Source organism: Amblyraja radiata, chromosome 11, assembly GCF_010909765.2.
Source record: "Amblyraja radiata isolate CabotCenter1 chromosome 11, sAmbRad1.1.pri, whole genome shotgun sequence".
NCBI classification, from domain to species: Eukaryota; Metazoa; Chordata; class Chondrichthyes; order Rajiformes; family Rajidae; genus Amblyraja; species Amblyraja radiata.
In genome coordinates, this window is record NC_045966.1 from 48,371,460 (window position 1) to 48,383,154 (window position 11,695).

The window sequence follows — 11,695 nt, forward strand, 5'->3', positions numbered from 1 at the left end:
CACAGGCACAAGTACTGTGAAGTACAGGTAGCAATGTGACAAAAGTTTGAGATTTTAAAAATAAAGTCTGCAATTTATCCCATCAGATAAAGCATAAAAAGAAGTTTAATTTGATACCTAACTCACTCTCATATCTTCAGTATTTAAAAAGTTATGGCCATTTTCATACTCGGAAATTAGCATCATGTTCCCTATTGCTTTTTCATTGACTTAACTCAAAAGCTGTGATCGAGGACATTCAAAAGCTCATAAATTTCTTAAAAATTAAGAGAACTGAATGAAATTTCAGTTATGATAGATTGAAGCATTCTGAAACAAATATGAAACATCATACTTGGATGACCTGAAATGAAAGCATATAATTAGTTAATTACCTAATTGTAGCCAATTACAAAATTGACCGATGTGACGGAAATAGTAATAAACACCCAGACTGCCTTGAAAATTCAAAAATGTGATATTCTCAAGATCAGAACTTTAATATTACTGTATTATATGCTGCGTCCATAACAGATAGGTAAAGAAATTACAATTTCTAGCAAAAGACCAAGTCTTTATGGAGAAGATCAGCTGCTAGCTAGTACATTGGCATATCATAATCAGTAGCATCATCATACTCCTCAGATTGCAACCAATAAGCAACTCTGTACACCTTGTTTTTCCTCAACTTTTCAATTTTGGCATCGTTAAACTACAAGTTTTTGCTCTTCAAACCACGCATGACATGCCTTTCTACCCACTATTTTTCCATTAAGAATGTCCTGTAGAATCTCTGTGAATGCTGTTTAAATCTGTCTCTTTCAATTTTTCCCTCGTTTTTTCCTCTCTTTCGTGTCCCGACATGCTCCTTGATGATTTCTGCCCTCAATTCCTTCTGTTTTTTCTTCCCTCTGTTCCTCTGCACTCTCCTCCATGTCACTGCCTTACAGAGCACCTCCTCCCTACGTTGCTCCTCGAGATTATCAAGGTAATTGACTGTTCTATTCTTGCAGGCCCGCATCCTACATGACAAATAACACATGGTGGCATTGGGAGATTTCTGTTACGATGAGCTAAACATCCCCATTATCTCCTCCGCATCAATGTTGTGTGAACTTGCTGATGCAGTCTCCTCCTTCAGTTTCTCAGTTACATCAAGTTAAAAGTATTTACTATACTGCCTCTCCAACACAGTGATGACAGCTTGAAGACGGCTCCTCATCTTTGAACTGAACTGTGGATGTACTGGTAGCTCCCGAAGTGGCATCAAGATGTACCTCCTCACTGAATAAATCTTCCTTTGCCAATATCAAGTTGTCTGGATTTTCTGTGGCTTCCTTTAAAGCAGCAATCACCCCTTTAACCACTTTGATGCCATCAACATGGTTGATCTGATTCTAATAATAATAATAATAATAATGGATGGGATTTATATAGCGCCTTTCTAGAATTCTCAAGGCGCTTTACATCGCATTATTCATACACTCCTCAGTCACACTCGGTGGTGGTAAGCTACTTCTGTAGCCACAGCTGCCCTGGGGCAGACTGACGGAAGCGTGGCTGCTAATCTGTGCCTACGGCCCCTCCGACCACCACCAATCACTCACACACATTCACACACAGGCAAAGGTGGGTGAAGTGTCTTGCCCAAGGACACAACGACAGTATGCACTCCGCGGGATTCGAACCGGCTACCTTCCGGTCGCCAGCCGAACACTTAGCCCATTGTGCCATCTGTCGTCCTAGCGCCATCTGTCGTCCTGATTGAATTCTGGCTTGAAGTGTAGAAGCGCTTCATCCAAGGACCAGTCAAATATTTGCCAAGTAAGCCCAATATCTGAAGTTCTACTTTTGCTTCAGCCTGGGTGAAGTCATGGAGGATGGTGCTTTTCAACCCCCATGGGATGTTCCGCTATTCAGCAGGGCAACAAAGTAATCATAATGTTGTATGAACTTGCCGCTAATATGAAACAGTATATGCAATCGGTTGCCATGGTACCATGGGAGGACACCTTGGGGGATGTTCATGTCATCCAAAAATTTCCCTTTTTCCGTTCTTGTACCGAAGTTTGCTCATCTGCAGTATGGCATTTACTGCTGGACTGTCTTTCCTAAACAAGAATTTTCCTCTGGATTGTTCCTGCATTTTGAGGGCTGAGCGAACTGATGTTGCGATGGAGTCAAGAGGATGCAAGTGGCAGTTGGGCTCATTCAAAGATTTACCCCACTCACTACTCACAATCCTAATAGCAGCATGATTAGCTGCACACCAGTCACTCATTGTGTTTGAAACGGTGTCGATTACCTTTTGCCTGGTATCTTGAAAATCTGCTTGCTCATTGAAATAAGTGTAAGTTTTATACAAATTGTCAACTGTTTCGCAAATATGTTGTGCATAGTCATCAACAGTCCCACCAGCCAATTCATCGACTGCTGCAGAAAGAAATTAGTCTGTGGTGGTGAAGTGTACACTGTTAATGTGGGTCTCTTCCTGGGTGGTTGCATCAAAACCCACAGTCAAACCCTTTTTTGCTAGGATCATCTCTGCTGTTTACAACTCAGCATAACTCCCAATTCTCGGGCCATAACTTCAACTGCACTGCATCGAGGAACATGATCCAGATTAAGTTCACTCCGCTTGTAGAACTGGTTTATCAGGATTGGAATGTTTGCTGTGGGAGTTTTGTTTACAACACAGTCAAACACATGCATCCTTGTTGTTGAGGAGTAACACCTTTGACGACAATACTTGCAGCCTGCAGAGTTTCGATTGTTTATTTGAGGACAAGATTGCCAAAATCAAGGCGTCTCACATCCTATTCACGATCCTTTAATTTTTCATGAACTTTTCTGTACTGGTGAATTGAAACAGTTTTCCACTTTTTCTTACTGCCATGAAACTTCAGCAATCGTCTGTGTGCTTTTTTAAGTCTCAAAAATTCTGCCTTGGTTTCAGCAAGCTCTCGTGCAAAAGTTTCCGCCCACGTAATCTGAATCTTTCTGTCCTTTAAATCTATTTGGTTTTGCTTTCTCTTTAAGGCTTGATTAACTACACGTTTGGGAATTTTTAACTGTACCCTAAGTTCACTGATCTTTGTGTGATACTTTTGTGTAAGAGCAGCCTTGGATTCGGATAGAAAGTTTAGTCTTTTCTTCAATTTCTGTTTCCTTGGTGAAAGACTTGGAAATTCTCTGCTACATCTTGTTGAAACACTAGATGTCGATGGTATTGGTTCAGGTGAGGCAGCAGCTGTCGTTGGCGTTGCTAGATTTAGTGGAGGATGCAGACTGTGTCTGTAATCGCCCAGGTCCTCAGTGTCTTGAAATATGGGCACTTGGCTTTTGGCTGATGTCAACGATTCAGGATCTTGAGCACCAGGCGGTGGAATGTCATCTAAAGAAATGTGTTGACTGCCCTCTGGAAGATTAAAAGATTCAACACAAATTTTCATAAATGCTCCAACTCATGCTCTCCACACCTCGAACATCTGGCAGTGAAGTGCCATTCTACCTCCCAAGGGAATTCACGTCCATCATCCTGACCGCGGTCTACATCCCACCCCAGGCAGTCATCCGTCTGGCACTGGAGGAGTTGCACGCTGTGGTCAACAAACACCAGACTTCTTACACCAAGGCATTTACCACCATAGCCGGGGACTTCATAAAGACAAACCTCAAGAAATCGCTCCCTAACTTCCACCAACATGGCTGCTGCTGCACCAGAGGACCAAACACCCTCGACCACTGCTACACCACCATCAAGAATGCCTACCGCTCTATCCCTCGCCCTCACTTCGGTAAATCCGACCATATCGTGGTGCTGGTTCTTCTTGCCTACAGGCAGCAATTAAAGAGCGCACCCCCAGAGGTGAGGACAGTACAGAGCTGGTCGGGGAGGGGGGGCAGTGGAACAACTCCAGGACTGTTTGGTGTCTGAAAACTGGGCAATGTTCAAGGACTCAGCAACGGACTTGAACGAATACGCCACAGTTGTTACAGACTTCATAAAGAAATGTGTGGAGGACTGCATCCCCACAAAAATCTTCAGAGTGTTTCCCAATCAGAAACCTTGGATGAACTTTGAGATCTGCACTCTTCTGAAGACCAGACACCGGGCATTCATGTCTGATGATACAGTGGTCTACAAGAAGTCCAGATACGACCTTGGTAAGGCCATCAAAAAGGCCAAAAGGGACTTCTGCTCCAAACTGGATGATGAGACAGATGTTCGGCAGCTATGGCGGGGTCTGAATGCAATCACCTCCTACAAGGCGAAATCAGGAGGCAGCTCGAATGTCGGCGAAACATCACTTTCTGACGAGCTCAATGTGGTTTACGCATGCTTTGATAGGGAGAATACTGATGTGCCTTCCCAAGCCCCCATTCGCTGTGATGGTATTTCAGTCACAGTCACAGAGGCCGATGTCAGGAAATCCTTCAGAGGGGTGAACCCTCGAAAAGCGCCTGGACCTGATGGTATAGCCGATCATGTTCTAAAAACCTGTGCAATCCAACTGCTGGAATTTGTGCGGACATTTTCAACCTCTCACTTCTGAGGTCTGAGGTTCCCACCTGCTTTAAAAGGGCATCAATTATACCGGTGCCCAAGAAGAGCAAGGCGACGTGCCTCAATGACTATCGACCAGTGGCACTAACATCTGTGGTGATGAAGTGATTTGAGAGGTTGATCATGGCGCAAATCAACTCCTACCTCGACAAATATCTGGACCCACTGCAGTTCGCTTACCGCCACAACAGATCAACGGTGGATGCGATCTCACTGGCTCTCCACTCCGCTCTGGACCACTTGGACAACAAAAACTCATATGTCAGGCTGTTATTTATTGATTACAGCTCTGCATTTAATACAATCATCCCCTTCAAGCTGGTTACCAAAGTCGCAGAACTGGGTCTCGGCGCATCCCTCTGCAATTGGATCCTCGACTTCCTCATTCACAGACCACAGTCTGTTCATATTGATGGAAATGTGTCAGCCTCGATAACAATAATAATAATAACTTTATTTATAAAGCACTTTAAACAACCGCAGTTGCCACAAAGTGCTGTACATGAGAACTCATGGACAAAAAGTTATTACAAACCATTAAAAACCGTAAAACGAAGGACTAAAAACCAGTAAAAATTAAAAGACATTAAAAGCACTAAGAACAGGAGCAATGTCTCAGCCAGTGTCGAAAGCCAGAGAATAAAAATGAGTTTTTAGGGAGGATTTGAAGATGGACAGTGAGGGGGCCTGTCTGATGTGCAACGGCAAGGTGTTCCTAAGTGCTGGAGCAGCAACAGAAAAAGGCACTATCCCCTCTGAGCTTCCGCTTAGACCTTGGTACCTCAAGGAGCAGCTGATCAGCTGACCTGAGGCACCAGGCAGGAGCATATAGGTGGAGCAGCTCAGAGAGGTAAGGCGGGGCGAGCCCATTAGCATGGGAGCAAATCAAGGCTGCGTGCTCAGCCCCCTGCTGTACTCACTCTATACTCATGACTGCGTAGCCGGTCATAGTGCGAACTCCATCATCAAGTTCGCTGACGACACCACTGTTATGGGACGTATCACTGATGGGGATGAGTCAGAGTATAGAAGAGAGATCAAGCGACTGTCCATATGGTGCCAGCACAATAACCTGGCCCTCAACACCAGCAGAACCAAGGAACTGATTGCGGACATTGGAAGGAGTAGGATGGGGACCCACAGTCCCGTTTATATCAATGGGTCGATGGTTGAAAGGGTCATGAGCTTCAAACTCCTGGGCATGCATATCTCTGAAGATCTTTCCTGGTCCGAGAACACTGATGCAATTATTAAGAAACCATGGCCACGTTCTCATCTCACTGCTACCATCAGGAAGAAAATACAGGAGTTCGATAACCGTTCCCTCCACGTTCAAGAACAACTTCTTTCCATCAAGCATCAGCTCTTCAACCACCCTGCACAACCCAAAACATATCCTTATCTCAGCATTGAACTGCTATGGGTTTAGCTACTGTATGTACTTTAGCTTGCATTATTATGGTCAGGTTATCTAGTGTAAATGATAATTAATTTTATATTTATTTGTTGTAATGGTGAGTTTAATGTGCCACTAAAGCTGCAGCATCCTAGTGTCAAACAGTCTAAAAAATGCCACCTTCAAACAGTCCAATCTTTCACTATTTATTAGCTACTAAAATAATGCTTACAACGACTTTCTATAGCTGGTGGTTTTCTGAGGAAGTTGGTTAAAATATAGCCTCTGCAGTGAGAGTGCCATAGGTCAGTGGAGAATGTGTAGAGTAGATAACTAACAAAGAGCGAGTGGCACGGGCGCATAGCTGGTAGAGTCGCTGCACAACAGCGCCAGAAACCTGGGTATAACCATGACCTTGGATGCTGTCTAAGTGGAGTTTGCACGTTCTTCTTGTGATCAGGTAGGATTCTTCCAGGTGTTCCGGTTTCATCTCATATATAAAAGACATGCGGGTTTATAGGTTTATTGCCCTTTACAAATAGTGCCGCTAATATGTAGGGATTGGAGGAGAAAGTGGGATTACATAGAACTAGTGTAAACGGATAATTGGCATGGATTTGAAGGACAAAAAGACCTTTCCTTGCTGTGTCTCTAAACCTAAAACTAAGATGGGCTACAATAATGTGGAAAGTGGCAGTTTACAAAACAACTGAATTGTTCACTTAATTACTGAATAACAAATTTGGACTTGAATCATACAAAATTGTGGCAGAAACATGATAACCCTTGTGGACTGTCCCAGTGTAATCTATTATTCCTACACTCTTGTACTTAGGTATGATTATAAATAGTAAGATTAAACAAGAACTTACCAGTTTGAAGTTTGATCTTTATTTTATGAGGAGGAACGTTGAGGGAATACGTGAAGAACCCCGCCAGGACGCATGCATGTCATTCTTCAAAGCAGCGGTGTGGAATCACAGATAACTATAATGACTAAACATAGTAAGATTAGACAACAGATACCAGTTCAGACTATGATCAAGGGTGGGAACGGAGGGCACGTATTCCCTCAACGTTCCTCCTCATAAAATAAAGATCAAACTTCAAACTGGTAAGTTCTCGTTTAATCTTACTATTTTACTTCGGAGTCACGTGAGGGACTTCGTGAAGATTTTAAAGCCCTGTGATTCCATGCCGTGGAACGAGTCCATGCTTCACTACTGCCTTGATTGTGGGGAGAATAATGTTAACATCATAGATAACAATAAGATCTTGATTTAACGAAATTTATTAAAATTCAAATCATAACCCCTATTTGTGGGTAAATCATATTATAGAACTTAAAATTGTATCTGCAAATTTTCCAGGTTCTATGACCGGTTTATGATAAAATTGTTGGAACCAACTTTCCGTTGACCATCCTGCTGTCCAGAGGATTTGGTCCATAGGAACATCCAAACGTTTTGCTGCCGATGTAGCTGCAGCCCTGGTGGAGTGAGATTTAAAAATATTAGTGTCCACTCCTGCCTTCATTAAAACCTGTTTCAGCCAGCGAGAGATGGTCTGAGTAGTCACTTTGTTATGTGGCTGTTTGTGGCTGATTAACAGTGCCATTTCTTTCCCTCTGATGATCCTGGTTTTTTCTATGTATAGTTGTAAATTATTTATTACACAGAGGCGGTCATCCGTCGGGTAGGCCCTGAATTCTATTCTCTGCCCTGCTGTTCCTGGTCTGTTCTGTTTAATCAAGTTATGTATAATGAAAATCATGTTGCCTGATGAAATGGTCAAGTTGTCCAGCCTTGGTTTTTGTAGCGACTGGACCCTTTGTGCCGTGACCAACGCCATCAGCATGACCATCTTCATAGTGAGTTTCTGTAGGGACAGAGTTGTAGGTGGAGACCAGTTTCTTAACATGGTCAAAACTATACTCACATCCCAAATTTGGGTGTACCTGGTTTTAGGGGGATTGGTGTTGAAAAAACCCCTCATAAGTTTGGTCACCAGGGGGTGAGTCCCTACAGAATGTCGCTCTGTTCCTTGCCACAAGTAATTGGACAGAGCACTTCTGGCACAGTTGATAGCACTGTAGCTGAGTCCCTCATCGAAATGTAGACTGGCCAAAAATTCCAGAACAGACGGAATATGGTTGGATCTGGGGTTGAGGTTATTGTTGTGACAGTACTTCCCCCATTTCTTGATGTGCACCAAGTACTGTTTTTTGGTGGACTGTCTGTGGGCCGATGCAATCATGTCCATTGTTCGGTCCGTCAGTCCCATGTGTTGTAGAGGCGCCTTCAAACTCTACAAATTAACAAGTTAGTATATTTATGACAGGGGTGACTTTCCTGTGTTACTGGATTTACCAGCAATTTAGGTCCATGTTGAACCATGATGCATGGTTCTAGTGCCATGTCTAGTATTACTGGGAACCATGGTTGAGTAGGCCAATCGGGTACTATGAGAATCCCAGATGCAGAGTCCTGTTGGATTTTCCTCAGTACCCGACTGATGAGGCAGAAAGGAGGGAATGGATAAAAGAACAATTTCCCCCAATGCAGCGAAAATGCATCTGTAGCTGCTGCCCCAGGGTCTGGTTCCCATGAAACATAACTTGGTACCTGGTGGTTTAGCCTGGATGCGAAAAGATCGATATCCGGTGTTCCATATCGTGCTGTAATTTCAGCAAATACGTTTTATCCAACATCCATTCAGTGTTTTCTTTAAATTTGCGTGACCTGGTGTCTGCCACTAAATTTAGTTTACCTGGTAAATAGGTAGCTGATATCCAAATATTCCTCTGGATGCACCATTCCCAAATTGTTTTGGCCAGATTGTCACAAGATGTCGATTTGTTTCCACCCATATGGTTGATATATGCTACCACGGTGGTGTTGTCTATTTATAGTCTAACATGCTGGTGATTTAATCCCAAACAATACGACTTAAGGCCATGGAATGCACTTAACATTTCCAGGTAATTTATACCTCGCGTTTCTAATAATGACGCTTCCTGTGCATTCCATCTCCCTCTACAGCTGGAGATGGAATTGGTGGCTCCCCAACCCAGTGCACTTGCATCAGTTTGTAGCACCATAGACGGGTTGCTAATGATTAGTGGGTTGGAACAATCCTTGATATTGTATATCCACCATTTTAATTCTATAATGGCTTCTGTAGGTAGTTCCATTGGCCTGACAAAATGGCCCCTATTAATTTTGAGTGCTCTAATTTTAGCTCTCTGTAAATTTCGATAATGTAAGGATCCAAATTGTGTGGCTGGTAATGCGGCCACTATTTTCCCAATTATCCTGGCTACCAGTCTAATGGAGGGTTTGGTGATGTCAATGATATCGCTGCAAGCCTCTTGTAGGGCTGTAGCTTTTTCTATTGGCAAAGTCACTGACATGTGAATCGAATTAATGGTGAACCCTAGGTAATCCATTTGTGTTGAAGGCGTTAATTGGGATTTAATTGGATGGATAATGAAACCCAGGTGTTCGAACAGCTGTTTCGTGGCTGTTACTGCTTCTTTAGCTAATTCCAATGTTTTCCCCACAATAAATATATCATCCAGATATGCCATTACCATATGTTTTTGTATTCGCAGTAATGCCAATGCCGGTTTCAAAATTTTTGTGAATAACCTGGGTGCTGAAGTTAGGCCATTTGGTAATGCCCTGTATTTGCAGTGCTGTCCCATCCAATTAAATTTCAAATAACATCTGTGGTCACCTCTGATGGGTACTGTATAGTAAGCATCTTTTAAATCTATGCTTGCCATATAGTAGCCTGCTGAAACTAATTCCTTGGCAGTAACAAAGGTTTCCATTTTGAAATGAATATATTGTACAAATGTGTTTAATGTAGTCAAATCGATGATGATGCGGCAACCACCATCCTTCTTGTTTTTTATGAAAATATTGGACACAAATTCCTGTAGTTCGTGTTTGGTGTGTTCAATTACTCCTTTTTTATGTAGTCGTTGTAGTTCAGTATGTGCTTTAGATGTTTCTATGCCTGTAAGCACGAACGTTCGGTTCGGTGCATGTTGTACCGGAGGGTTATGTTTTAGTATGAACTCTATTGTATAACCCTGGATACTGCTTAGAATGTGAGTGTCTAGAGTTATTTCATTCCATGCATGCAAATAATACCGTAACCTTCCCCCAACTTTAGTGCTCCTATTTATTTTCGAGGAACCAGACCCACCTACCTCCATGGTTACCAGTGGTGGTTGAGTTACTTCCTTGTTGTTCTCGGAGGATGTTGAGGCGTTGTTGTTTGGGTCTGTTGAGTTGGAGACTGGCGTTTTTTCCCGGGCGGTCGTCCTGGGCCATGCCCTAAAAAAGACCGCTGTTGGGTGCTCCTGGTTTTAGAGCTCCCTGCGCTATATGTTGCCCTTCTGGGATGTCCGTAGGGTTGGTATCTCTTCCCAAAGTATGTCTTGGTGGCTGCTTTTATAAGCCCTAGTGCTTTAGACTCTTCATCGAGTTGTTTGACTTGTTTCGGCAAGTCCCCTCCAAACAATAGAATTGGCTGTTTTGAGGTGCCTGGTTTGCAAAGGCCGGCAAATTTGGGGTCCAATGTAGGTTGTATAGCACTTTTCCGAATATAATTGAATTTGTACTGTGAATTGCACAGTAGAGCCAGTGCATCCTTGTGGTCTTGGTTCATGTCTGATTCTTTTAAAGTTTGGGCAAATGCTGTGATTCCCGCCGTCAATACCTTGAGCACGTTTTGGATTTTGAGATCAGTATTGCGGATACCTGTCCCCATATGTCTCCAGATACACTGGTTAACACTAGGCACTTGCAATGCCTTGCAGTTACCTGGGTTAAATGCCGTGCAATGGCGGCAGACAAAGCCTGTGTCTGTAGTTTGTTACTAGACAAATAGTCCACACTGGCTGCAATTTTGGGCTCCAGGTCTTCCCCAGTTAGGTCTGGCTGGAAGAATTGGTTCACCATATCCAGCATGCCTTCTTTCACCCCAGGGCTACTGGGGGTATGTGGTTCTGTGACCTGTTCAGAGTCTACCCAGAACAGATCCTCCGTGTTCTCCTCTGACGAGGAGGAGGCACTATGCAGCCCCGCAAGGGGTACCACTGTGGAGCTTATTGGGTGCCCACTGTGGCTAGCCTCCCTCTCCCGGAGTCTGCTACTTTGGAGGATCTCCTGGAGCAACCGCTTGAACCGGCCCCGGTGCTCACGGGCACTGGCCGCTCGCGGCTCCTCAAAGTCCGACTCATCTGAGTCCGGCATTCGTGGGGGCTTTCTATTCGCTTTCCCGCCCGGCCGAGAAGTGGATTTTGCCGTAGCGGGAGCGAAGTCGGGCACAGCTGACTCCAATTCAGAAGATTCCCGTGCCGTCGGCTGCTGCTGTTCCTTCTGGCTGTCCGCAACTCCGCGGTTCTCCCCCTCCAGCTTCTTCGCAGCCTTTCTCCTCGTTACTCTGTCCATCTTTCACCTAAAAATAAGTCGAAAAACGCAGAGTACCTTACCTGCTGTTGTCGGCTTTTAAATACTGCCGCTTGAGGGAGACGTCCTCTCCCGTCCTGACTCGTTGCATAGAGTGAGGCGATAATGACACGCATGCGTCCTGGCGGGGTTCTTCACGAAGTCCCTCACGTGACTCCGAAGTAAAATACCTATGATTATAACTATATATAATAAGATTTTTACTGAACTGTAACCAAACAAGGAATTTCATCTTATAGAAACTTACAAAATTCTTAAGGGGTTGGACAG